Source organism: Podarcis liolepis, assembly GCF_965112155.1.
Source record: "Podarcis liolepis genome assembly, chromosome: 2".
NCBI classification, from domain to species: domain Eukaryota; kingdom Metazoa; phylum Chordata; class Lepidosauria; order Squamata; family Lacertidae; genus Podarcis; species Podarcis liolepis.
The window spans coordinates 7,617,726-7,641,623 of record NC_139555.1 but is presented as its reverse complement, the minus strand read 5'-3'; the positions used below and the strand labels follow the sequence as shown (position 1 = coordinate 7,641,623).

The 23,898-nt window shown below is 45.8% G+C and overlaps 1 protein-coding gene across 2 annotated transcripts in view; it reads right to left on the bottom strand.

The window, feature by feature from the left end:
- Positions 1–22,888, bottom strand: part of POU6F1 (POU class 6 homeobox 1) — a 43,756-nt gene extending 20,868 nt beyond the window's left edge. The window contains exon 1 of one of the 2 annotated variants that reach the window (XM_083484614.1): positions 22,421–22,888. The gene's annotated coding sequence lies outside the window, so the exon portion shown is untranslated. Of the gene's footprint in view, positions 1–21,252; positions 21,422–22,420 lie in introns of those variants that run through there. The other variant, XM_083484615.1, reaches the window with a different exon arrangement.
- Between the last annotated feature and the right edge of the window lie 1,010 nt (positions 22,889–23,898).

The window sequence follows — 23,898 nt, the reverse complement described above, 5'->3', positions numbered from 1 at the left end:
TGCATTTCCTGAAAGACTTCACTGCTCTTTCCCTTTGGACTGAAAGGAGTGGTATATTAGCATATAGCAAAATACTTATCCCATAATCACTATACTTTATAATAGGGCAGGGAGCCAGCCTGCAGGCTCTGCAGAAATTGTGGACTCCAGACCTACCCACTCTGGAAGAATGGCAGATGCAATTAATAGACTACATGGAAATGGCGGAAATGACTGGCAGAATCCGAGACCAGGGAGAAGAGTTGATGGAAGAAGATTGGAGGAAATTTAAAACTTATTTACAGAAACATTGTAAAATTTTTGAATGCTGATGACATTGAAATGAATTGAAGGGGTTCTAGCAACAAGGTAAAATGTAAGATGGGATTGATAATAGATAAACTAATAGGATATGAATTTGCTGAACCAATTTTTAAAAGGGATACAAAAAAGGGAGGCGTGAGGAAGTCAGGAAAATAAGTTAACTAAAGATGAGAAATTAAAAAAGAGGGAGTTTTGTTTTCTTTTTATGTGTTTTTTCTTCTTCTTTTCTTCTTTTTTGTGTTTAATGTTTGTATTTTTGTATTTTGTAACTTTGTATTTTTTATCTTTGTATTTTTCTGAATTTCTTTATGGATAAAACTTAATAAAATATTTTATTTATATATATATATATATATATATATATATATATATATAAAAGAAATTGTGGACTCCAACTCCCATCAGCCCCAGCCAGCATGCCCAGTGGCCTGGGATTATGGGAGATGTAGTCTAGCAACACTTTTTTTTTTTTTTACTAAATGTTTATTTAAAGAGTGGTTTTTTTATAAAAACAAACAAACCACAAACTAAGTACCCATACACACCACGCTTCCCACCCTATTAAAGCAAACAATAAAGTAAGATAATGGTAGTATAGCGAGTTACAAAAGTGGCAATAGGAAAGCTCATTCTGTGTTCTCTCAAGCCCCACCTCTGCTTTACGAAACAAAGATTCAATCATAGTTAGCTCAGGACAATACAGCCTTATTTTGTTTTAATTAATTAGAGAATCGTTTGAATAACTCTTCCATTATGTATTTATGCCTGCATGTGCATGTTGTTGCAAAGCACACAGTGTAGTGTAGCCGTTACAGACGAGGACTTGGGACACAAGGGTTCAAATCTCCAATCAGCCGTGAAGCTTGCTGGATGCCCTAGGGCCAGTCACTGCCTCTCAGCCTAGCCTACCGTATTTTTCGCCCTATAGGACGCACTTTCCCCCCTCCAAAAATGAAGGGGAAATGCGTGTGCATCCTATGGGGCGAATACAGGCTTTCGCTGAAGCCTGGAGAGCGAGAGGGGTCGGTGCGCACCGACCCCTCTCGCTCTCCAGGCTTCAGGAAGCTCTGCGGAACCTTCGGGAGCCCGGCGTGAAGCTCCCGAGGGTTGCACAGAGCTGCCTGCGCTCCAGGGCTCGGCGCAGCTCCGCGCAACTCTCCAGAGCCCGGCACAAAGCTGCGTCGGGCTCCTGAGGGTTGCGCAGAGCTGCCTGCGCTCCTGGGCGCGGCGCAGCTCTGCGCAACCCCCCTGCGTGCAGCTTCGCCATCGCTCTGGGACCCGTTCTGGGGGCTGGGGTCGGGGGAAGCTCGGGCTTCCCCCGACCCAGCCCCATGCCTGGGGAAAAATAAATAAATTCCCCCCCTTAATTCCCCCCCCAATCTAGGTGCGTCCTATGGGCCGGTGCGTCCTATAGGGCGAAAAATACGGTACCTCACAGAGTTGTTGTGGGGGATCAAACTGGGAGGATAAACAGTCCACAAAGAGAACATGGTGTCAGAAGAGTGCCAGATTGCAATGTCCTAAAGCAGCCTTTTCCAACCTTGTGCCCTCCAGATGTTTGGAACTACAGCTCTCCATCCCTGGCTGGGGATGAAGGGACTTGTCTAGAATATCTGCAGAGCACCAGGTTTCAGAAGGCTGTATTTTAAAAGAAACTCACTGAGGAGGTAGGGCCTGAGACAGTCTTCAAGGCCTTCACCACGACATAAGGATCATTTTTGTGCTACAAGGTGGTTGGAGCAAGTTGTCCAAGTCCTGGGAGCTGTCCAAGTCCTGCAGGCCTTGTCTGACTGCCAGGTCTTCCTTGTCTCTGCTGCTTGCTGCCTCTGCCAACTCTAGCACAGACCTCTGTACAGTACTCACTAATCGCTAACTGCTCCATGCCTTCAAATGGCCAAGATGGAACACTGGGAACTGTACTTTGGTGCTGATAATTTGAGAAGCAACCCGTAGCCCTGCTCAGAACTACAGCTCCCAGGTTTCCCTTGGGAGATGGGATGGCTAAGGACTTAAACGGTCTAATGATGTATATATGCCTGGGGGAGGTGTGGGGATATAAAAAGATACACCTGTTCCCCCTTGGGGAAGCTTCTCTCTACACGGAGCTTTGGTAACAAAGGCGTTTGGAGAGCCACTTTTAGAACCTCAGATTCCTGATCACGAAAGCGATTGTGGGAGCCTGAAGATAGCCACAGTACGACAGCGTTCATGCTAAGATATTTATAATCTTGTAAAAAAAGACTCAGATCTTCTCAGGCCCTCCCCGTGGGACAGAGTCAAGTGGAGAGCTATTTTTCGACGCTGTGCAAAGACCAATTAGCAAGAGAGGCTATTAAAATAGGCATTTCATAATGTCAAGCTCTGTGTGCATGTTCTCGCGAGTGGGCTGGATCTCATTTAGCACACATTCCGCTGGCTTGTAGTAGCATTTCTGTTTTGCTTCTTCACACATTTTCGCAATTAATGGGACAACTAATTTTGCCCAGATGGCAATGCAAAGTGCACACCGAAAGAGAAACAGCCATTTCACAGCAGATGGTGACAAAGAAATGAAATGCGCAAAAAGGGGGGGAAAGGGAAGAGGGCGATTTGCAACACCCCGAGCCCCACAGTGAATAGAATTACCATGTTTAATTACAAATGCCGATGAGTCAGAAATATAACTGTCCCAGATACTATTCCAGAGGGAATCTTATCCTGAACGCGCCACAGGTAAGAAGCACAGAGCCTGCAGAGATGCCCTCACTTACCATCAGAAAACTGTCAGGATTTAACCAGCGCCCCAGATCTCTCGTTTAAATCCCAAGAGAACTGGCCAACTTCTGTAAGCAGACTGTAGGCCTGCGTCTGTTGCTGTGTAGGGATGTTTCTTAAGATAGGAGGCAGATGAAAGTGGTTGAGAAAAGCATAGCTCCCTATCATTGCTTCCCCCCCCTCCTTTTGTTCATGGAAGCAACGCAAAAACCCACAACACCTGTCTAGCAGAGTTCACAGTGGAATCTACACATGAAACAAACAGCAGTTCTCTCTTTCAGGCTACCTCACATTAGTTGATGGGTCACATTATTGCAAATTGTGTACCTAGCTGGGAGTTGGGGGCGGGGGTAGAAGAGCGGATGATAAAAGTTGGAAGTGCAAATAAGCTTGTGCTTCTGAAGTTCTGGTTGTCAGTGTGCATTTCTTAGTGCAGAAAGTATTGATATCTTGTGTAAAGATCTTTCCTATTCTTTCCTATTCTGATTAATTCTAGAAACTACTAGAAGCATCTCTGTGTGAGAGAAGCAGAGGCAGCAGTGTTAACGATTGTTTGGGTTATACTTTCTGGGAAGCTGCTTTGAACTAGTTCTCTTATCTCTATTCTGCAGTCATGCTGACTATAAATATGGGCCAAAAGTAGCCTGGGTCTTACTTTTCTCTTTCTCTCTCTTCCTTCTGGTGTGGTGTTTCTTAGTGCTAAGGTTTAGCCTTATTATGAGTTAAGTTTATAAATGCTGCAACTGGATTTTGTATGCACTGAGCCAATCCTGATTGCATTGGATTTGATAACCATTACGCAACATTTGCCTTCAGCACAAGTATAGCTCTGCTGAATAAAGTACTATTGCCTTTGGTCTATTTTTGGGCACTCTACAACGTGTTTAAGGTTTTCCTTATGACAACGTATGACACTGATGTGTGAAAATAAGAACTCTAGGTGCTCCCCGCAAAGGAGTGAAAAAGTTTTCTCTTTGCACAATACACAGGAATGCACCGCAAGGATGTCCCTTGCCCCTCCTTTCTTGTCTTTTCTGCATAACACCTGAAGCCATTCTTAGTTGACGGCATGTAGAAGCAGAGTCCCCCACAGCAACTGATTATTGGGGTTCAAGCATGCAAGAAGTCTTGAACTCATTGGTATCAGGTGGGGTTCAACGCATGCGCCACTACGCTGCTCTGGCCAACACAAGATCACTAGCCAGGAATGAGTGGAATGTCATGAAATTCTACTCAATACTGACCCAGAGCAGATTCCAACATATAGCTAGCAGAGTAAAAACTTAAACACGTTGCAGGAGTCCCAAAAACTAGACCAGAGGCCTATTTCATTCAGCAGAGTTTTTCTGCTACTGAAGGCAAATGAGCATAATGGTCACAAATCCAATACATTCAGGATTGGCACTGTCCCTAAGAAATCCAGTTGCAGCAAGTTTAAACTTACAATAACTTATAATAAGTCTAAACTTTAACACTAAGCATACTAGGTACAAAACATCACACCAGAAGGAAAAGAGACAGAGAATGTGAAACCTAGGCTACTTCTGGCCTTACTTTTATAGTCAGCATGACCTTGATTGAAGAGATAAGAGAACCAGTTTAAGTCAGCTGTACCCAGCTTCTCTGAAGGTATAACCCAAACATCATGAACCTTCTGCTTATTTCACACAGAGCTTCCAGAAGCCTCTTGAATTAATTACACACCAAATCAATACTTTCTGTACCAAGAAATGCAAACTGATATGGAAGTGCTTTGAAGAGTATCTTAGAGGGTATAATACTCCATTTAACCTACAAGTAGGAATGAACATATGAGCAGCAGATAACATTAAATAAAGGAAGATTTGAGACGAAAATGGGTTGGAATAATAGAATAGGAGGCTAGCGAAAGATTACCTAGAATGCCATGGAGAGATGAACTGGGAAGTCTGCGGATAAGAGATAATGATGAATATTGTATGACGTATATATAAGTTGTAAAAATGCATAAATAAAATTATAAGAAAGGTCACTAGCCAGGAATAAGTCAAGCTGGTTCATGTGATACGGCAACATCAACAGATTTTATATATGTATATAGTTTTAATTCTATCCATGTTTAATTGTATTCCAACAATTGATTTTTCTATGATTTTAGTGGTTCTTGTTTTTATCTGTAACGTACCTTGAGTCCCATCAGGGAAAAAGCTGGGGTATAAATAAATATATAATGATAAAATAATAATAATAAATACAAGTTCCCTGAGCATGCTCACTTTGATTTAAGCAACAAGGAGACTCATCTTGTCTCTTTCTTTCCCCCGAATTCTTGCCCTTTCTAGCCTTTGCTTACATGGCAGGTGACTTCAGGACTTTGATTTACGGCTGCCTTGGGCTGGGCATTGCAGTCTCAAAATTAGAGGTCTCTGGGTTCTTAATTGAAGAAACATGGAGCCAGCTGGATAAAAGAATACTTATGTGGATGTTTCTGGAATATTATTTGTACTATAGCTGGAAACTTTTGTCAATTGGGTTGGTTTCAGCTGATTAACTATTGGGTTAACCCATAGCTGTCAACTTACAGATTTGAAAATAAGGGACCAGCAGCCAAAATAAGGGATTTTCCAAGCACAGGTATGTTCAACTTCTGAGCCCCTCCAAGCCAAAAGCCGAAAGCCCAGCCAGCAGCCAAACGAAGCCTCAAGTGGTGGTTCCCACAGCGCAGCAACCCAGCAAAGGGGATGCAGCAAGGAAAATCACCGTCACCTCTCCGCTGTGAAGCGCTGAGCAAAGGTGAGTCCCCAGGCAACGCAGCCGATTTGATCGGCACAAGGCATGCAAGCTCCACCCCCAGGCATTCTTAAGACTCCTTATTGGGTGAGCAACGCAGCCAAGCAACACAGTTGGAGCCTCCCTCCTCCCTAGCCGGCAGGGAGGGAGGGAGAGGAGCTGCTTCCTTTGAAATCCAGGAAATTTAAGGGACATAATCAATAAGGGACAGCAGCGGGACGCGGCGCTGGGATAAGGGACTTTCCCGCCAAATAAGAGACAGTTGACAGCTATGGGTTAACCTTTTTTTTTGACTGAGACAAAAAAAAGAGCACTTGTCAGTTTATGGAACTCTCTATCTACAAGTGCCCCAAATTCCAAATTACCAAACATTGTCAGCTACTTGTGAGTAGGCTTGGAGGGAGGTAAAGGATGATGAAGTATACTATACACCCCGGCAAAATAACATGATTGGAGTCCAGAACGCAGCTTGTGGGGCGGGCAGGGAAGCTCAAGGTAGAACTATGTTATGTCTGGCTGTAAAAACAGTCAGAACAGATTGGAAACCTGGCGAGATTTCCGACTGCAGTCTTTCGATCCTATCTGGCTACTGGCCTCAATATTTTCCATTTCTAATCTCATTGAAGATGACTCATCCTCATTCCTGGAAAGTCTGCGCCAGGATGGGCCAGCTAACAAAGGCCTTTGTTGGCTGATTTTCTTAAAACACATTGACAAAACATAAGGGCAGATACCACGGCATTTGTTAAAAGCTGTTGGAGTGGAGTGGGGAAGGAATTGCAGCCCAAAGTGTGGGAAAATGATTGCTTGTACATGAGAGCATGAGCAAAGTTCTTATTGTTACAGGGTGATCTCATAGCTAGAAGCATCCTTGGAGCATGAATAGCGCGTGAACAGCTCGTGCTGTCCCATATGATTGGCTAACGTAGTATGGTCTGATCGCTCGCATGGTTTAGTACCAAGGTCTTTATCTGCTGGCTAGAACAAATTGCTTGACTTGTATTTTTTGTATCCTTACTTGGCTTGTATCTTTCTGATTTTCACACAATAAAAGCTGTGCTGCATTAGCCCTAGGAGCTGCCATGTTTCCCTAGGAGCAGCCATAATTCGGAACCTATCATGGTGTGAGACTGATTTTTCTCTGGATGCCGAGCTGCAACTCGACAATTGGTGCCCCGTGTGAGGCCTTCGAACTTCACGTTGTTTTTCAGCACTCACCAATACGTCGTTCATCCACGTAGTGGATCCCTGGTGAGTGCTCCCGTGTGATTGCCTTCGGACTTCACGTTGTTTTTCATTATTCAGCACTCACCTACACGTCGTTCATCCACGTAGTGGATCCCTGGTGAGTGCTCCCGTGTGACTGCCTGTTTTTCATTATTCAGCACTCACCAACACGTCGTTCATCCACGTTGTGGATCCCTGGTGAGTGCTCCCGTGTGTACAACGTTCAGCTCTCACCTCGCCCCGCAAGGGCTGCAGACGCGTCGTTCATCCACGTAGTGGATCCCCGGTGAGAGCTCCCGTGTGAATGTGATTCTGGACTACGTTACGGACTTATCAGCACTTATCTCCGCCCGGACAGGGCAAAAAGGCGCCTCTCTCTCATCCTCCTACGGATCCCTCGGTAAGTGCTCCCTGCTCTTTTTGCAACTCTTGCAATCATGGGAAAATCTCTCTCTGCACCACAGAAAAATTTTTTAAAAGACCTTAAATTCCTTTTGGCCAGTAACAACCTTGCTGTTCGGAAAGCTGACCTTAAGTCCCTTATAAAAGCCCTGGACACTCACTGTCCGTGGTTCCCCCAGGACGGAAACTGGGAGTTAGACGATTGGAAAAAAATTGGACACTTCTTTCAAAATCATCCGCAGATTGATGTAAAGGTTTTGCATGCCTGGAGTAACGTCTACAAAGCTATGTCGTGCTTAACTCCTTCAAACATTCTTCTGGCTGCTGCAACAGTTTCTTCAAACACCCCCCCGGTTCCCGCTTTGCCTGCCTCAAACCTACCTCCTAAACCGCCGCCTCCTCCTGTCACTCCCCTGCATTCTTCAAATTCTGCAGCACCCCCTGCTCTTCCACCTCCTCCGCCCACGGCATTTGGCACCGCTCCTACTATTCCTCTCCAAGAAGAGACTCTTTGTACCACTGCTCCGTTGTTGCCTTTTGATTCTGATACTCCAAATCACTTTCCTGTGATTGCTCCTGCACCCCCAGCCCCCGTCATGCTGACCCAAACCGATGTTCTCGATGGGCTGACGGGAGGAAGCAATTTTCTTACCATTGCCCAACAGCTAACTCTCCATCCTCAGTATTGGGAGGCCACTACAGCCGCTGCCCAAGAGGCTCTGGCCTCTGTCCCTGATGACAAGAATGAGCGCGATGGCCGATGGAGAAGCATCAGACAGGATCCTGCAAAGCCCTATGGACAATTTGTTGATCGCTTGTACAATACCTTCAAGCAGCAAGTTCAGGACCTGGCAGCACAAGAACTGATTGTACGCCAGCTTGCGTTTGATCATGAGGACTGTAAGCAAGTGCTGCGCCCTCTTATGGCAACATCAAATATAGCCATTGCTGATATGCTTAAAGCCTGCCAGTCAGTGGGCACTGCTAGCCACGGCCTGCTAGCCACGGCCTTGTCCTCCGCCGTGTCCCAAAATCCTGCTAAGGATAAAACCTGTTTGATTGACAGTGGCTAAGGAGAAAATCCAGCGGACCTTACCCATTGCGTACCTGGGACATGAGCTGACAGCATCTGCAGCCATTCCAGTCACGCCTCAACTACAGTTTCCTGATTTTAAACTGGTGGATTTACAACAAATTCTTGGACAGCTGAATTGGATAAAGAGTTATTTGGACCTGCCCACCTCTACTTTGTCTCCACTATTTTTTGCCTTTAAAGGACATAAGGATCCAGCAGACAAGATCACAATCACCTCTGCAATGGAAGAGGCTCTTCCACAGCTGTTCCAGTGTTTCCTGGCACGCTGAAAGGCCATCTTCATCCCTACTGCATTGGCCCCCCTTTTCCCTGGGAAGCCACTTCAACCACCAAACATCATTATAGTTTTGCTGCCTCCCAATAGCGACCATCCCATCTGTGTCACCACGTTTCGTTGGGTTTGGACTTTTGACTCAGCAGTACAAGGAGCAATACATCAGACTTATTTACAGCAAATGGGCTCCTGTATCTGCAGAAATGGTTGTGTGACTTCTTCTGGATTGTGGTTTTTACATGCCAATAATCGAGCCACGAAATATCACGCAGGTTGCTCGGAAACAGCCATTGGAATAATTTACCATTCTCATCCTTATTGGCATCACTTCGATTTTACCCCCCAGATTTTTTTTTTCTCCTCCCTCAGGAGTCCTGCCTTATGATGTGTTCCTCTGAGCATGTACAGAGGGCTGTCTTGGAACTATTGTGGACTCTTGGCAAGGGAGGGGTGAGGGAATTTTAGTGTGTTCCAGTTGTTTCATTTTTGTGCTTTGGCATGGTTCCCGGACAGAAAGCAAGTTGCAATATGGTTCTTTAGCAAGGCCTGCGACAATGGGCTCTGTTCTCGGCCTTGTTGCAATCTTTTTAGTTACAGCAAGCGGAATATGCTTGGTTAGTGCCTTTTTTTTAGCTGCTGAGAAAAATGATTTTTAAAAGCTTCACAAAGTTTTGAGTTTTTTTTGGTGGTGGTATTCTAGTATTCCACTACATGCTTCATTTAAGATTAGCAATAATATGAAGGATAATCGTATAAGTTTATCACCTGTGTTTTGTTGCTTGCAGTAATCCCCTTTGCCTTTTCTGGAACCTACACTCTAGGAATAGTGATACCCCTGATATACAAAATAGATAAGCTCCCAGAGGTCCGTTTGCGTAACAGAAGGGAAGTACAATCACCTATTTCTCAATATACAGGGACAGTCATCTCTAGGTCCCTTCTGCCTTCTTTAGGTGCAGCCATGAATTACCGTGATTTGCATAAATTGGCAAACTGGACAGAAAATTTGTTTAATTCCACCATTTTGGCTTTAAAAATGATTAACAAAGAAATATCAGAAATAAGAAATGTAGTTCTTCAACATCATTATGCTTTAGATGTGATCCTTGCTTCTAAAGGTGGAATTTGTGCCCTAATTTATTCTCATTGCTGCATGTATATAACTGATCAATCAACCAATATCTCTGCTACTATTGATCATATGGAACAAATGATAGCCCATAATCCTTTGAATCCACCTGAAGGTTTTGATCCATGGGAGTGGTTGTCTTCTTGGTTACCTAATGGATTATGGTTAAGAAAAGTATTATTGATTGTAATTGCATGTGTTACTGGATTCGTCGTGGTGTGTTGTTGCATTCAATGCATACCCTCTTTGATTTCCCAATGCACTGCATGGTGGTACCGACCACGGCCCACCACAGGGGTTACAAGAGGAATTTATGTTGCAAAGTGTAGACGCTTAGGCAATGAAGTGTACTAATGGTCCCTCTTTTCCTCTAACAATATAAATAAGAAAAGAGGACATGTGGGAAAATGATTGCTTGTACATGAGAGCATGAGCAAAGTTCTTATTGTTACAGGGTGATCTCATAGCTAGAAGCATCCTTGGAGCATGAATAGCGCGTGAACAGCTCGTGCTGTCCCATATGATTGGCTAACGTAGTATGGTCTGATCGCTCGCATGGTTTAGTACCAAGGTCTTTATCTGCTGGCTAGAACAAATTGCTTGACTTGTATTTTTTGTATCCTTACTTGGCTTGTATCTTTCTGATTTTCACACAATAAAAGCTGTGCTGCATTAGCCCTAGGAGCTGCCATGTTTCCCTAGGAGCAGCCATAATTCGGAACCTATCATGGTGTGAGACTGATTTTTCTCTGGATGCCGAGCTGCAACTCGACACCAAAGCTATAAAGTAATCTGTCACCAGATCTGGCTGTTTGGCTGACTATCCGGCTGTTCCTAAAACAAAGCAGAGTGGCTAATAATAGCCTTGCTCTGAACCCCGGCATATATAGAAGGAAGGAAAGCTGCCGGCAGAAGGGTGCTTGACTTGTAGCTGAGCATTAGCTACGGGAGCAATAGTCCATATTTGCAAATAAATAAATAAATGCAAGCTTTGCCAGGAAAAGGTAGTAGCTGATATATTCCTACTTGCCGAGCTATATGATGGCGCTGGAAGATAGCTTGCTCATTCCTTCCTGGCCTTGGGTTGTAATTAAAAATAAATAAATCCCACATCTATTCAATGGCATTGTTTTCCATTATAGGCATGACTTTTCCATCTCTTTATCACGTGAAGGGGGGAAGCAACCCAAATAACTCATCAAGTCCTTGGGACTCAGGAACCCTCCCCCTTTTAAGGAGCTTGGAACCCGGGCCTAAATATGTTCAATTTTGCAGCTGCACATTCTTTCATTAGAGCTTTAAAAGATTGCACACACCCTCTCTTCATTTAAATACATTTTGCAGAATTTAATTTTTTCTGGTGGTGGTGGTACAACCATCAAATGAAAACAGAGCTGCTACTGACTAATCGTCAGTTCCCAGATCACCAGGGAGCCCCAGTTGCATTCAGCATGTGTGTGTTTTTTGGGGTGGAGGGTGGGGAGAAGGAGGACAATATCTTTCTTAGCATTGGCCAGGTGGCAGTCTGGTGGGTCTACCATCTGCCCATGCTATGGCCTGAGTGCCATTCCAGGAGCCAATTAACTGAGCTGGTTGGTCATGGGGGAGGGAGAACTTTTCCCCTCCAGTTGACTCGTCACCATCAATAGAGGTTCTAGCCCAGGTTTCAGCACAGCCATTCCCTTCATGTCTCCCACCTGCCCTGATTTCATGCATTTATCACCTTGTCCCAAATAGAAGTTAGCAGCTTGCAACTGGGGCTGGGAAGGAATCTTACCTACAACTCACAACTGGCTTTAGTATCATGGGATGTTGGCCTTCCTCATAACAACGGGTCATTGTAGCTAATCTTACTTCTACTCAGAGTAAACCTATTGAAGATTATGGACACAACTTGCTTAGGTCCATTCATTTCAATGGGTCTATGCTGAAGAGAGCTTAGTTGGATACAACCAAGCGGTCTTTTGGAAGGGGGATCAATTATGTCTCACAATACCATCACTCCATTCTGGATGGTACTGGGGACACTGAGCAGGATCCATAGCCAGGGTGGGTGGGGAGAGGACTCCTCACTCCACAGTATGGACCCCTAAAATGCCCATGGAATGCCACCTCACAGCTGTCCATGATGCCAACCCACACCATACGGGGCCTTTCTCCCCCAAATGTTGTCCATCATGTGGGCTGCATGGATTCATCGATCAGCAGCTAGGTTTTCAGATGCCTGAACCCTTCCCCTTGTTGTTGTTGTTGTTTAGTTGTGTCCAACTCTTCGTGACCCCATGGACCAGAGCACGCCAGGCACTCCTGTCTTCCACCACCTCCCGCAGCTTGGTCAAACTCATGTTCGTAGCTTCGAGAACACTGTCCAACCATCTCGTCCTCTGTCGTCCCCTTCTCCTTGTGCCCTCAATCTTTCCCAACATCAGGGTCTTTTCCAAAGAGTCTTCTCTTCTCATGAGGTGGCCAAAGTATTGGAGCCTCAGCTTCATGATCTGTCCTTCCAGTGAGCACTCAGAGCTGATTTCCTTCAGAATTGATAGGTTTGATCTTCTTACAGTCCCTGGGACTCTCAAGAGTCTCCTCCAGCACCATAATTCAAAAGCATCAATTCTTCGGCAATCAGCCTTCTTTATGGTCCAGCTCTCACTTCCATACATCACTACAGCTTTAACTATACGGACCTTTGTCAGCAAGGTGATGTCTCTGCTTTTTAAGATGCTGTCTAGGTTTGTCCCTTCCCTTCCACCATGCCAAACCCAGCAATCCATAAAACTGTGGTCATTTAACTACACTTCTATCCTGCCCAGAGTAGCCCATATTTTAGCACGGTTCTTGCTACCCTACTATATGCAATTGTTGATTAGTTGTTTAGTCGTGTCCGACTCTTCGTGACTCCATGGACCAGAGCACGCCAGGCACTCCTGTCTTCCACTGACTCCTGCAGTTTGCACAATTAACAAGGCCATGAGAAAATTAACAAAGTCAACTTGACCATCCTATCTGAACGTGGATCTCACAAGATCCTGTCCCAGCACTGTCTTCTGACTCTCCGTGGGTTCCAAGCTTATAGCAGAAACATATCACGTTTACTCAAGTTTTTCTTCCTATAAAGATGAGGACTACAGATGTTTTAAAAAACAATCCATCTGAAGCTCTTAGCATTCTGGATTCCACACTGGAAACCAAACTCTGTGGGTGTGTGGTGCCCCTTCATGTAAGCTAACAAACAAGTCAGCTAACTCTAGTCTCCCAAACTAGGAAACTATATTTAATGAAGCCACAGTTTGAAGTTGGCTTAATATTATCTTGTTCCAAAGCCATTAAACAGTTTCTTAGTTTAGACAAAACAGGAAGATACAGTTAACCGAAGACTTCCTGTCTTCATTTGCAAACACAGCCCCTTTCCGCTAGTGAGCAGCCACAAGGCTCATTTATATCTTGGCTTATTAAGCTGAGTTTTAATTGTCCAAGGGTGGCCAATATTTCTCAACAAATTAGCCATCAGGTGCTTTTGTTATTTTTTTTTTTTTAAATATTGCTACATCCATAGATTAGCTAACTAATGAAAATATGTTTGTGTTACTACCAACACTGTGATTCTTTTCTGCACTATGTTGCTTTTTTCATTTCCTTCTGAAATTCTCCTGGACATTCCTGTCTTGCGTATATAGGTTTGCAGATTCAGAACTATACATCATGCATTTGGTAAACCTGGCTGGGGCACACGAAAGCTCATGCCATGACAATTTTTAAGGTGACACGGGACTTTTTTGGTTTTGCTTACCATCATTTCAAGTTAGTACCAATACATTAAAACATCAAAAAGCTGTGCTACCTTTTGGGAGGCAGAGACCTGAGAGGGCATCAGAGGAGGGAGGGAAGGAAAGAGGGACAGAGGCCAGTGTTGCCTGCAGCATCCCTGGCCATCATTCAAGGCACCACGGGGTGCCACAACACACTGGTTGAAAACCACTCCTTTAATGAAAAATGACAGAGGGAGAGCCACATTTGCCTCTTGAAGCAAAAACAACCAGAGTGTCTTGAGGCAAGACTAACAAATTTATTATGGTGTGGGTTTTCGTGGATTTAAGCTCACTGCATCAGATGCGTGAACTGAAATCTTAGTTGGCAGGTCCAAAAAGGAGACAATTATAAGGTGGGGATTTAATGGCAATGAAATGCAAAGGTGTCAGTTAAGTGCTTCAGAATATATTCTAAAGAGGCACGACTTTCGCTTTTTGCATCAGCAGATTGGTAGGAATTGCTGAAATTATATTAACACCTATAGAGAGGTAGAGAACCATTCACAAGAAACAGCCACAGACAGCACAGGTACTCTGGCTGGGCTAATGAACATCCTTTGTCTTCATTTAACCTACACGGTATAGCACTGAACTTCCTGCTGAATTGTGATTCAGCTGTTTCTTCTTTTGACGTCCCTGTGTTTCAGAATGGCCGCCTTTAGGTCAGTAACAGTGTGTTCTGGGAGGCTGAAACATCCTCACTGGTTTATTGGTATTGTCACTTTCTGATGTCAGATTTGCACCTATCTATTATTTTGCCTAGAATAGAGACTGATCTCTCAGACCTATTAGGAATATGGGGCAGGAAACGCTCCAGTGCTTTATTTTTCCATGGATTTTTTTGTGTGTTTCATAAGTTTGTTAGGGAAAATGAATGGATGCCAATGGCAAATAAATATTATGCAAGCTTGGCATTTTCAAAGTTTTCACTTTGCTTACTAAATACAAGTAAAAGATGCAGAATTAAGTCACTCTCCAGGTCATCAGCAAATTTCTCTAAGCAAACTGAACATTTCCCCTAATTCGCATAAGGTATTTTATGCTGGAAAATTTACACCACTAAACAGAATGCAGTAGGGATTTGTTAACAGATGATAGCATAAATCGCATTGGAAAAGAAGATGAATGAACCCATGATACTTTGGATCACATTATCAAGTCTTGTAAAAGCATGCCAGAATGGACATGAGGTAGGGCAGATTAGGTACCTGGCTCTGTCACAGGATCTTTTTCCTGTGCCCAAATTTTTGTTAGCTGGTTGTTGCTGATGCAGAGTTTTAGGTTGGGTGCTGTCTGGAAGCAACTACAAGCCAGTGACTTCCAAGGCCTGTGACAGGGAAGTGCCATTGTCCAGAACGGGCTCTAGAATCCTGATGATATGTCTGAGTGGTTTCAGCTGAGAAATAAGTGACAGCAAGCGGTGGCCTGTCATTTTCTCTTCTAAGCATGCCCTGTAGATTGTTCCTGAGTACCATTCTGGCCTTGTTGATGCATTATTTTACTTCATTGGATAGGTATTGTAGTCTCAAATGTCTGATTAAATTATTAAGTAGTCTGTCTGATGACCCTGAACAGATGTGGTTGTGTCATAGGGCTTAGCTGTAGACAATGGACTCATGGTATGTCCTGGGTGGAAGCTGGAAGCATAAAAGCACATTTAGCAACCAACACTTCCTATGAAACATGGTTCTAATGTGTCCATTGTGCAGTTGTACAGTAGTATACAAAAGTGGACCTCTTGCATAGATTGTAGGCTAACGTTGATAGCGGACTGGCAAGTTACTGGGCTGCATCCAACTAAGTTCTACTCAAACCCATGGAAATTAATGGACCTAAGTTGGACAATTCTATTATTCTATGTCCATTCATTTCAATAGGCCTACTCTGAGGATAATGAACACTGGAACAACCCAGTGTAGTGGCAAGTACGTACTGTCCATGAGTCTGTATGACAAAGATGCCATCAGCATATTTCACATAGAAGAGAGGCTTTTGGGAATAGGAGTTGAGAAAGCATTGTTTTAAGTGAGTCATCAAGATGCTAGCACACTGTGCAGCCAAGCAGGTACTCATGCTAGCACCATCAATCTGAATACACATATTCTCCTCAAAGCGGAAGTAATTATGGGTAAGTACAAAGCGACCAACTTTGGTAGCCATATAGTTCCATCTTTGCGGAGGGGGATTCTGGTGTAAAGGGTGGTCTCAACGCAAATGCCAACTAGGGTGGAGATTGTCAAAAGATTGCCATTTTCTCAGAAAGTCGGTGGAGTTGATGTGCCTATTTGGGCCATATGAACTTCAGAATTGGACTATGAATTAATGGCGCTCAGCATATAAGGAATACAAACTGGAACTCGTTATATGAAAATAGGTTCCAATGAACTGGGAATTACAGCTGTACTATGCGGTTGTTAACCGCCCTGAAACTGGTGGCAGAGGAAGAATACAAACCGGCTTAAAATAATTTTGTAACATAGGGGTTGGGAATCAGGTGTTGTTGGAATACAACTTCCATGATCCCTGGCTATTGGTTGAGGCTCTTGGGAGTTGGAATCCAACAACACCCAGAAAGCCACAAGTTGCTCCTCCCTGTTGTGATTCTTGCGTAGTATTGTTTAATAAAAAAGCAGAATTCCATTATTTCTGTTGTAAAATAATGTAAAAGGGGGGAGCAAAGTGTAGTCATTTACCCGTCTTCTGTCTTTCAGCAAGGCAGAAAGCACTGGCATAAAATCTCAAGTGTCTTTACAGATTTTTTTCTCACTTCTCAGCAGCTGCCTACTGCACAAGAGTGGTTAAAAGAGTGGAATGGGACACATTTGCAATGGTAATTTTATGAAAACGCACCTGTTTCGTTCCGATTATTTCAGGCGCAACAATGTTAGTTCACTTTTGCAGCAAAACGTGAGAAAGTAGTGTTGAGATAAAAGCTATTTCTTGATCTCTGGAGGCAAGGGGAAACAGAGGGGGGTGGGGGAGAGCGATAACGCTCCCAGCACAGAACGGAAGACAACATGTTAATATATCATAAAATTAAATGAGGGTAATATATTCACTTTCCAGGCTACAGGAGGGAGAAGGTGGAGCTTAGTGTGCCATCAATGATTAAAAGGTTTTGAATGTCAGTATGCAAATGTGCTGCAACTTTCATTTCCTCCCATGTAAATGATCGAAATGTTTCTGAAGTGAAATCTTGTTCCATTTAATGGTGTTTTGAATATGCATTTTTCCAAAGGCATGCAAACACAAGGCTCACAGGACCCCTTCTCCTTTACAAAGGCATATAGATCAGAGAATAACTACGCTACGTCTTCGTTTTCTGTACAACTAGCTTTTAAAAGTTAACCCTACTGACACAGGAGTTGATTTTAGATAGCAATCTTGCCACACGGCAGTGAGCAGAATATAAAAGGGGTGTGTAGCCGCTGATCCTGTCCAACAGAGAATAAACATCCCATTGTGAAGCAGGCCTAATCTCAGCACCAAAGACGGTTACAGTGCCAGAGCTCAAGGCAGAAGGGCCGTTTCCCACCCTTCAAAGCTGAACTCTTCCCTCCCAACTCCTCCCTTTGCCTCACTAATAACATATTTTAAAGGATGCAAGAGTTTATTTTTGAGTTTCTGCTACTAGTGGAAAGGGAGACAGCTGGATCAGTTACAGTGGTGCCTCGCAAGACGAAAAGAATCCGTTCTGTGATTCTCTTCGTCTAGCGGTTTTTTCGTCTTGCAAAGCAAGCCCATTGAAGGATTAGCGGATTAGCGCTATTAGCGGCTTATCTGCTGATCGGATCAGCTGATAAGCGGCTTAGCGGCTTAGAAAAAGGGGGGAAGGAAAAAAAACCAGCAGGAACTCTCAAGACATTGTCGTCTTGCTGCCTACTTGCTGCCCATAGGAAATTCATTTTGCGAAGTACCTCCAAAACGGAAAACTCTTTCGTCTAGCGAGTTTTGCGTCTTGCGGGGCACCACTGTAGTTCAAAAATGAATCCAGACGTCTTTACGTATTATCCACAGAACCTCCCCAAACCGGAAGTGGATGTTTATTTATTTCATTTGAATCCTGCCTTTTCTCCACAGAGCTCAAGTCAATTAACATACTAGCGCCACCCCCACCCCCCATTTTATCCGTACAACAATCCTGTGAAGTAGGTTAATGACTGGCCCAAGGTCACCAGTGAGTTTCTTTGTTCTGGGGATCTGAACTGAGGTTTTCCCTGCCATCAGCATCACAACACCAAGTGCCCTGGGCAGAAGTGGCCACAATCATCTTCCATCACCCTGTGATGTGTTTGCATGGCACAAACACTTCCATTAAAAGAGTTATATTCAGACAAGCAACAGTATTGTAATGGAATGTAGCCTGAAGAGCTGCCTGAAGAGCTGGGCATGCAGTAAAGTACACACCTCACAAAACTTAGTCCTTCACTACACCATCACAAAGGTGCCAAATGAGGCTTTAAAAGGTAAAGGTAAAGGATCCCTGACAGTTAGGTCCAGTCGCGAACGACTCTGGGGTTGCGGCGCTCATCTCGCTTTACTGGCCGAGGGAGCTGACGTTTGTCCACAGCCAGTTTTTCCGGGTCATGTGGCCAGCATGACTAAGCCGCTTCTGGCAAAATCAGAGCAGCGCACGGAAACACCGTTTACCTTTCCCGCCGGAGTGGAACCTATTTATCTACTTGCACTTTGATGTGTTTTCAAACTGCTAGGTTGACAGGAGCTGGGAGAGAGCAATGGGAGCTCACCCCGTCTTGGGGATTCGAACCACTGACCTTCTGATCGGCAAGCCCTAGGCTCAGTGGTTTAGACCACAGCGCCACCTGCACAGCAAATGGGGCAAATGGGACATAGACATAGACACACACAGCCACACCTACGGTTGTACACATAGGCTTGAGGGAAGCTGCAGCACTGCCTTCCCATCAAAAGCAGAAGTTTTTGCTCACCTCTCAGTATTTGTTACATGCACAAACCAAACTGTGGGCAGTTTAGAGGTTCTGCCTTACACTGATCCATTTAGCTCAGTAAAGTCTGTAGATAATTGGAATGATGACACTTGGCTTCAAATCACTACACAGCCATGAAACACCCTGAGTCAGTTGAAGTTCCCAAATGTTTAACCTAAACTTTTAGGTTTAGGCAAGAAGAACATGTATGCCTCCCTGAGCTCCTTGGAACTGCAGGGTGAAAATGTTATTTAGGAATACACTGGGCAATGACTATCCAAGTCTCACACAGCAGACCCTTGCGGCTGCATTACCTAACATCCTTTTAAAGCTTTCCCCATCTATACAGTGTCTTGAGCTAAACCCCAGCAGTGTCAGGGGCTAAACTTCAGTCATAATCCTTACATGTGAAGCATATGCTCAATCTGGTGAGTCACTTCCAAATCCATGTACACGTGACCAAAATAACCACAACCACCAAACACTATGTCAAATACAACCGGTGGCCTGCACACTTTAACAGTGCACACATCTTTGCCTACATGGAGATTATATTTGAGCCACAGTTGAATCAACCTTTATACAAAAAGACACACAAGCAGCGGTTGCCATAGCCAACTGTTTTATTAGCCTTGAGGCATATTCAGCCCCATTGCGCAGCAAAGATAGGAATTATTTCTATCTTTTTACAATGCCCCCTCGCTTCCTATCAGTGCTGAGACCTCACAGAGTTGGTAAAGCTGTGTCCCATTTCACATTGCAAGCAGAGGCTGACATGTCTGAAAACACCATCATAATCCTCACTTCTGGCATCTAGATTTCGATGCAGAGATTATTTCACTTTTTAAGTACAAAGGAACATTAATTCAAGACAGCCCACACTTGTGGTTTGAAATGGTACAGCTCAGAGACAGTTTTGCAACCTCAGTGTGAACTAGTCCTTGGTTTGACCAGTCCTTCTTGTGAGGACTAGATAAGCCTTTGGTCTGACCCATCAGAACCCTTCTGCTGTTCTGATGTTCAATCTGCAGCAAAATTTGTAAAAGTGGAGAAAGGGGCGGAGAGAGGGAAGTACCAAAGGTCAAGCTGTCCTTAATGTCCTCTGACCTTCACTCTCCAGCCCTTATTCCTTGAAATGAGAGGTGTGAGAGAGAGATGTGGTGTGTGTTAGAGATCCATGATCAGATCTTGTTGTACTTAAAAGAGTGAGAGAGACTTAAAAGCAGCCATGGAAGAAGGGGCCAAATTGAAAGGAATCCCGTGTTGGGAGAGGGTTGAGATCTAAGCCTTCATTTCTCCAGTTTCAACAAGTTACACTGAAGCTATTCAGTCATTAGCCATTCAACTGGGAGAGGAAGTTGGGGAGAACATTATTATTATTATTATTATTATTATTATTATTATTATTATTATTAGTACACTACCTTTCAGTGGAACATCACAGGGTGGTTCACATCAGAAAAATACAGAATGAGAACCCAAAATACAGAATGAGAACACAAAATACATTAAAAAAAACCCCAAATCAATAACTCCCCTTCCACACATTTAAAAAGCCATAGCATGTTAATCAGCCAAAGGCCTGGTTATAGAGAAATGTTTTTGCCTGGCGCCTACAGATATGTAACAAAGGGAGAGCATCCCACAAACGGGGAGCCACCACAGAAAAGGCCCCTTCTCATGTTGCCACCCTCCGGACCTCTCATGGAGGAGGCACACGAAGAAGGGCCTCAGGTGATGACCGCAGGTCGGTTTATTTGGCGGTCTGTGAGGTACTGTATTCCAATCCTCAGCCATTTGAGTCTTTATAGGTCAAGACCAGCACTTTGAACTGGGACCCCAAACTAACTGGCAGTCAGGGCAGTTGGTGCGGGATGGGCATTATATGCTCAATATATGCTCATTATATGCTCATTATATGTTGGCTGCCCACTCTCCACCTTAGAGCAGATTTATGCCACAAGGTGCCATAGGAAGGCACTGGACATAGTAAAAGATCCATCGCATCCTGGTCACTGTCTCTTCGAGCTCTTGCCGTCGGGACGGAGATACAGGTCGATGAAGACAAGAACGAGCCGTCTTAAGAACAGCTTCTTCTCCAGAGCGATCTCGGCCCTGAATGGGAAGCCCGGACTTTGAAAGTCATCTAATCTCCCTTGCTGTATTATACTGTATTGTTTAATTAGTGTTTTTATGGAGCAGTCAAGTAATTTCGTTGTCCCCGAAGGGGGCAATGACAATAAAGATATTATTATTATTATTATTATTATTATTATTATTATTATTATTAAACTGCCTTGCCCCATAAGCAACCTGGGCTGCCAAATTCTGCATTTCCAGTGGTCAGATTAAAAGGGAAAATATCTACTTCTTTTGAAGCCCGAAAAAACAAGCGAGAGACCCGCTTGGCCTGTGGTAGCAAGGAAGCCATGCCCGACATTGCCTAGAAAAATGCGCTGCCCTTCCCACCTCACCCTATTTTGGCCGCCCTGTCGACAAACTCCGCCGCCCGCCAGGTGCGCCTTCCTGCTTCTAAGACCCACCTAGATACCTGCCGCGTCGGAGGGCGACATTTGGCGAAGTCCCGAGGAAGCTGCGAAAGTGCCGCCCGGCTTCGCTACGCCCCGGACTCGACGCCAGCCGCTCCCCGAGGCGCCCTCGCCTTCCTCGGGCATCGGGGGCTGAGCTCCGGCGGGGCCGAGAGGCTCCGGGGCTCACGCCCAACGCTGCCCGGCTCCCTCTTTCCGTTTCCCGCTCGCGCCTCCGAAGCCGAGCGCGCCGCTTCTCCCCGGGGTGCCTGCCGGGTTCAGCCCCGCACCTGGAGCCTCTTCCTCGCCGGCCGCCCCACACGCCCCCGGGACCCCCTTTTCCCTGCGAGCCCCCCGGGCTCCCTTTCCTCGGGCCAGCTTCAGAGGGGGCGCCCTCGGCACCCTTCCTCTCCCCTCACAGCCCACCCCACACCGCAGGGGGTGCTCCCCCCCTCCGACTCCTTCGCGTGGGGACCCAGCACCCCCCAGCCCCATTCTTTCCCCGCGGGGGCTCCCCAAGCAGCCTCGCCCTCCTTCGCGCCAGCCTCTCATCCACTTATGATGCTGGGTCCGTTCCTTAAGTTTGCATGCCGCCCTTCGCCCGAGCAGGGCGGCTTGCAGCACGAAAATGCCAAACAGACCCCCTTTGCCCTCTGCAACCTATTTCTCGGCAACTGCCCCTTCGCTCCTCGCCGCCGGCTTCTGCCGAGCCGGGCTCCAAGCCTCCAGGAGAGCCGCCTCATTATTATTATTATTATTATTATTAGCCCCCCCCGCTTTTTCTTTCCAACCAATTCCCACTGCCACCATGCCCATTTCCTAGCCAGCCTTTCGCTCTCCTCGTGCAGTCCGGATCCTCCCCCACCCCACCCACCGACACCCCCCCCAGCAGAAAACCGATCCCTCTACATTCCTTTCGATGGAGGGACACCCCCCCCAAAAGCAGATCGGTGGGGCTGCCCCCCAGCCCTGCCTGCGCGCCCCCCCCCCCGCCCTCTGCGCGCCCAGGGCTGCCTCGCCGTCCCCGGCGTCTCCCCCGCGCTCCGGCCCCTGTTTTCCTCTCTCTTTATCATAAATATATAAATTATGCTAATTAAGACCATTGCATATTCACCGAACCGGGTCCCCCCCGCCCCCCACCCCCAGCACCGGCCCCGCCGCCGCCGCCCCCCACCCCACTCACCGCTGCGCAGCCGGGAGGGACCCGCTCGCCCCCTGCCCGGGCCGGGGCTCCTCCGAGCCGATCTTTTCCCCTCCTCGTCTTCTTTTCTCTCTCTCTCTCTTTCTTTTTTTCCCGGGGAATAATTAAAAATTCATCTCACAGCAGCGGGAGCGAAAGGCGCTGCTCGCACACGCACAAAAAGAGGAGGGGGGAGGAGGCAGCGCCCCCCACCCCCAGGGCCCAGCCGGGCTCAAGCCCTCCTGCAAGCGCAGCCCCCGAGGTTTTGCACCGGGCCTGCCCCCCCGCCGCAGCCGCCCGAGCCCCTGCCCCGCCTGGGGGGAGAACGAGGGGGCAGATTCCGGCGCTGGGGGTTTTTTAGCTGCTGCGTCATGAACATAATTTATGCAAGGGCCTTTGCCGCATCCTGCACAGCCCGCGGGAGGACGCTAGGGGGAGCAGGGGAGCCCCCTCCCCGAGGCCCCGCCCCGTTTGCCCCCCCCCCCAAGGTCCGAAGTGCTTTCTCGTTGCAAAAACGAGGAGGTGCGTGCACCGGTGGGAGGCGATGAAACCGAGGAATGTCCCAAGCTGTGGGGAAGCGACTCCTTTGCCGGGGTCGAAGCATCCTTCGCAGCCGGGTTTAGTTCCCCATGACCTGCAAAATGCTTCTGGAGCATAGCTGTCAACTTACAGATTTGAAAATAAGGGACCAGCAGCCTCGAAAATAAGGGATCAGCAGCCAAAATAAGGGATTTTGCTTAGTTTATACAGTACAGAAATCCGGCACTGACGAAGCCATGCTGCTTTTGCTGCCACTGTGTTTTGCAGGGGGTTGGACTAGAGGATCCTAAGGGTCTACAATTCCCACCAAAGAAGAGTGGCGGACAAAACTGTTTTCTGTAAGAACTTTTCCTGTAAGACCTATTACAGTCGTTAAGAGTCATCAACAGGCTCATCTCAGCTATCTGCCAATCTCCCATTCCCACCACCCTTCTGAGTAATACCCCTTCCCCACCTTCTCACTATATAGAAGGATCTGGCAACTTCTGTTTCAGTGTATCTGAAGAAGTGTGCATGCACACGAAAGCTCATACCAAGAACTAACTTAGTTGGTCTTTAAGGTGCTACTGGAAGGAATTTTTTTATTTTGACTATGGCAGACCAACACGGCTACCTATCTGTAACTGGACAAAACTGATGAACGTCGAGATGGCAAAGCTTACAGGCAGAATTAGAAACCAGGAAGAGGACCTCTTTAATAAAAAATGGGGAAAGTTTATAATTTATTTGAAAAGCTATTGTCAAGAGTTACATACATGTAGGATTGACAGAAAACTTGTAGTAAAAATTTGAACTATGGATGGACAAATGATTTATAAAAATAGTTATGAAAGGGATGCAGAGGGGAAATCACTACATTAAGATGCTGCACTGTTTGGAGGGTATGCTAAGCAGCACGTTGGGGCTGCCATCATTCTGGCACGAAGAGTTCCATCGGCCCT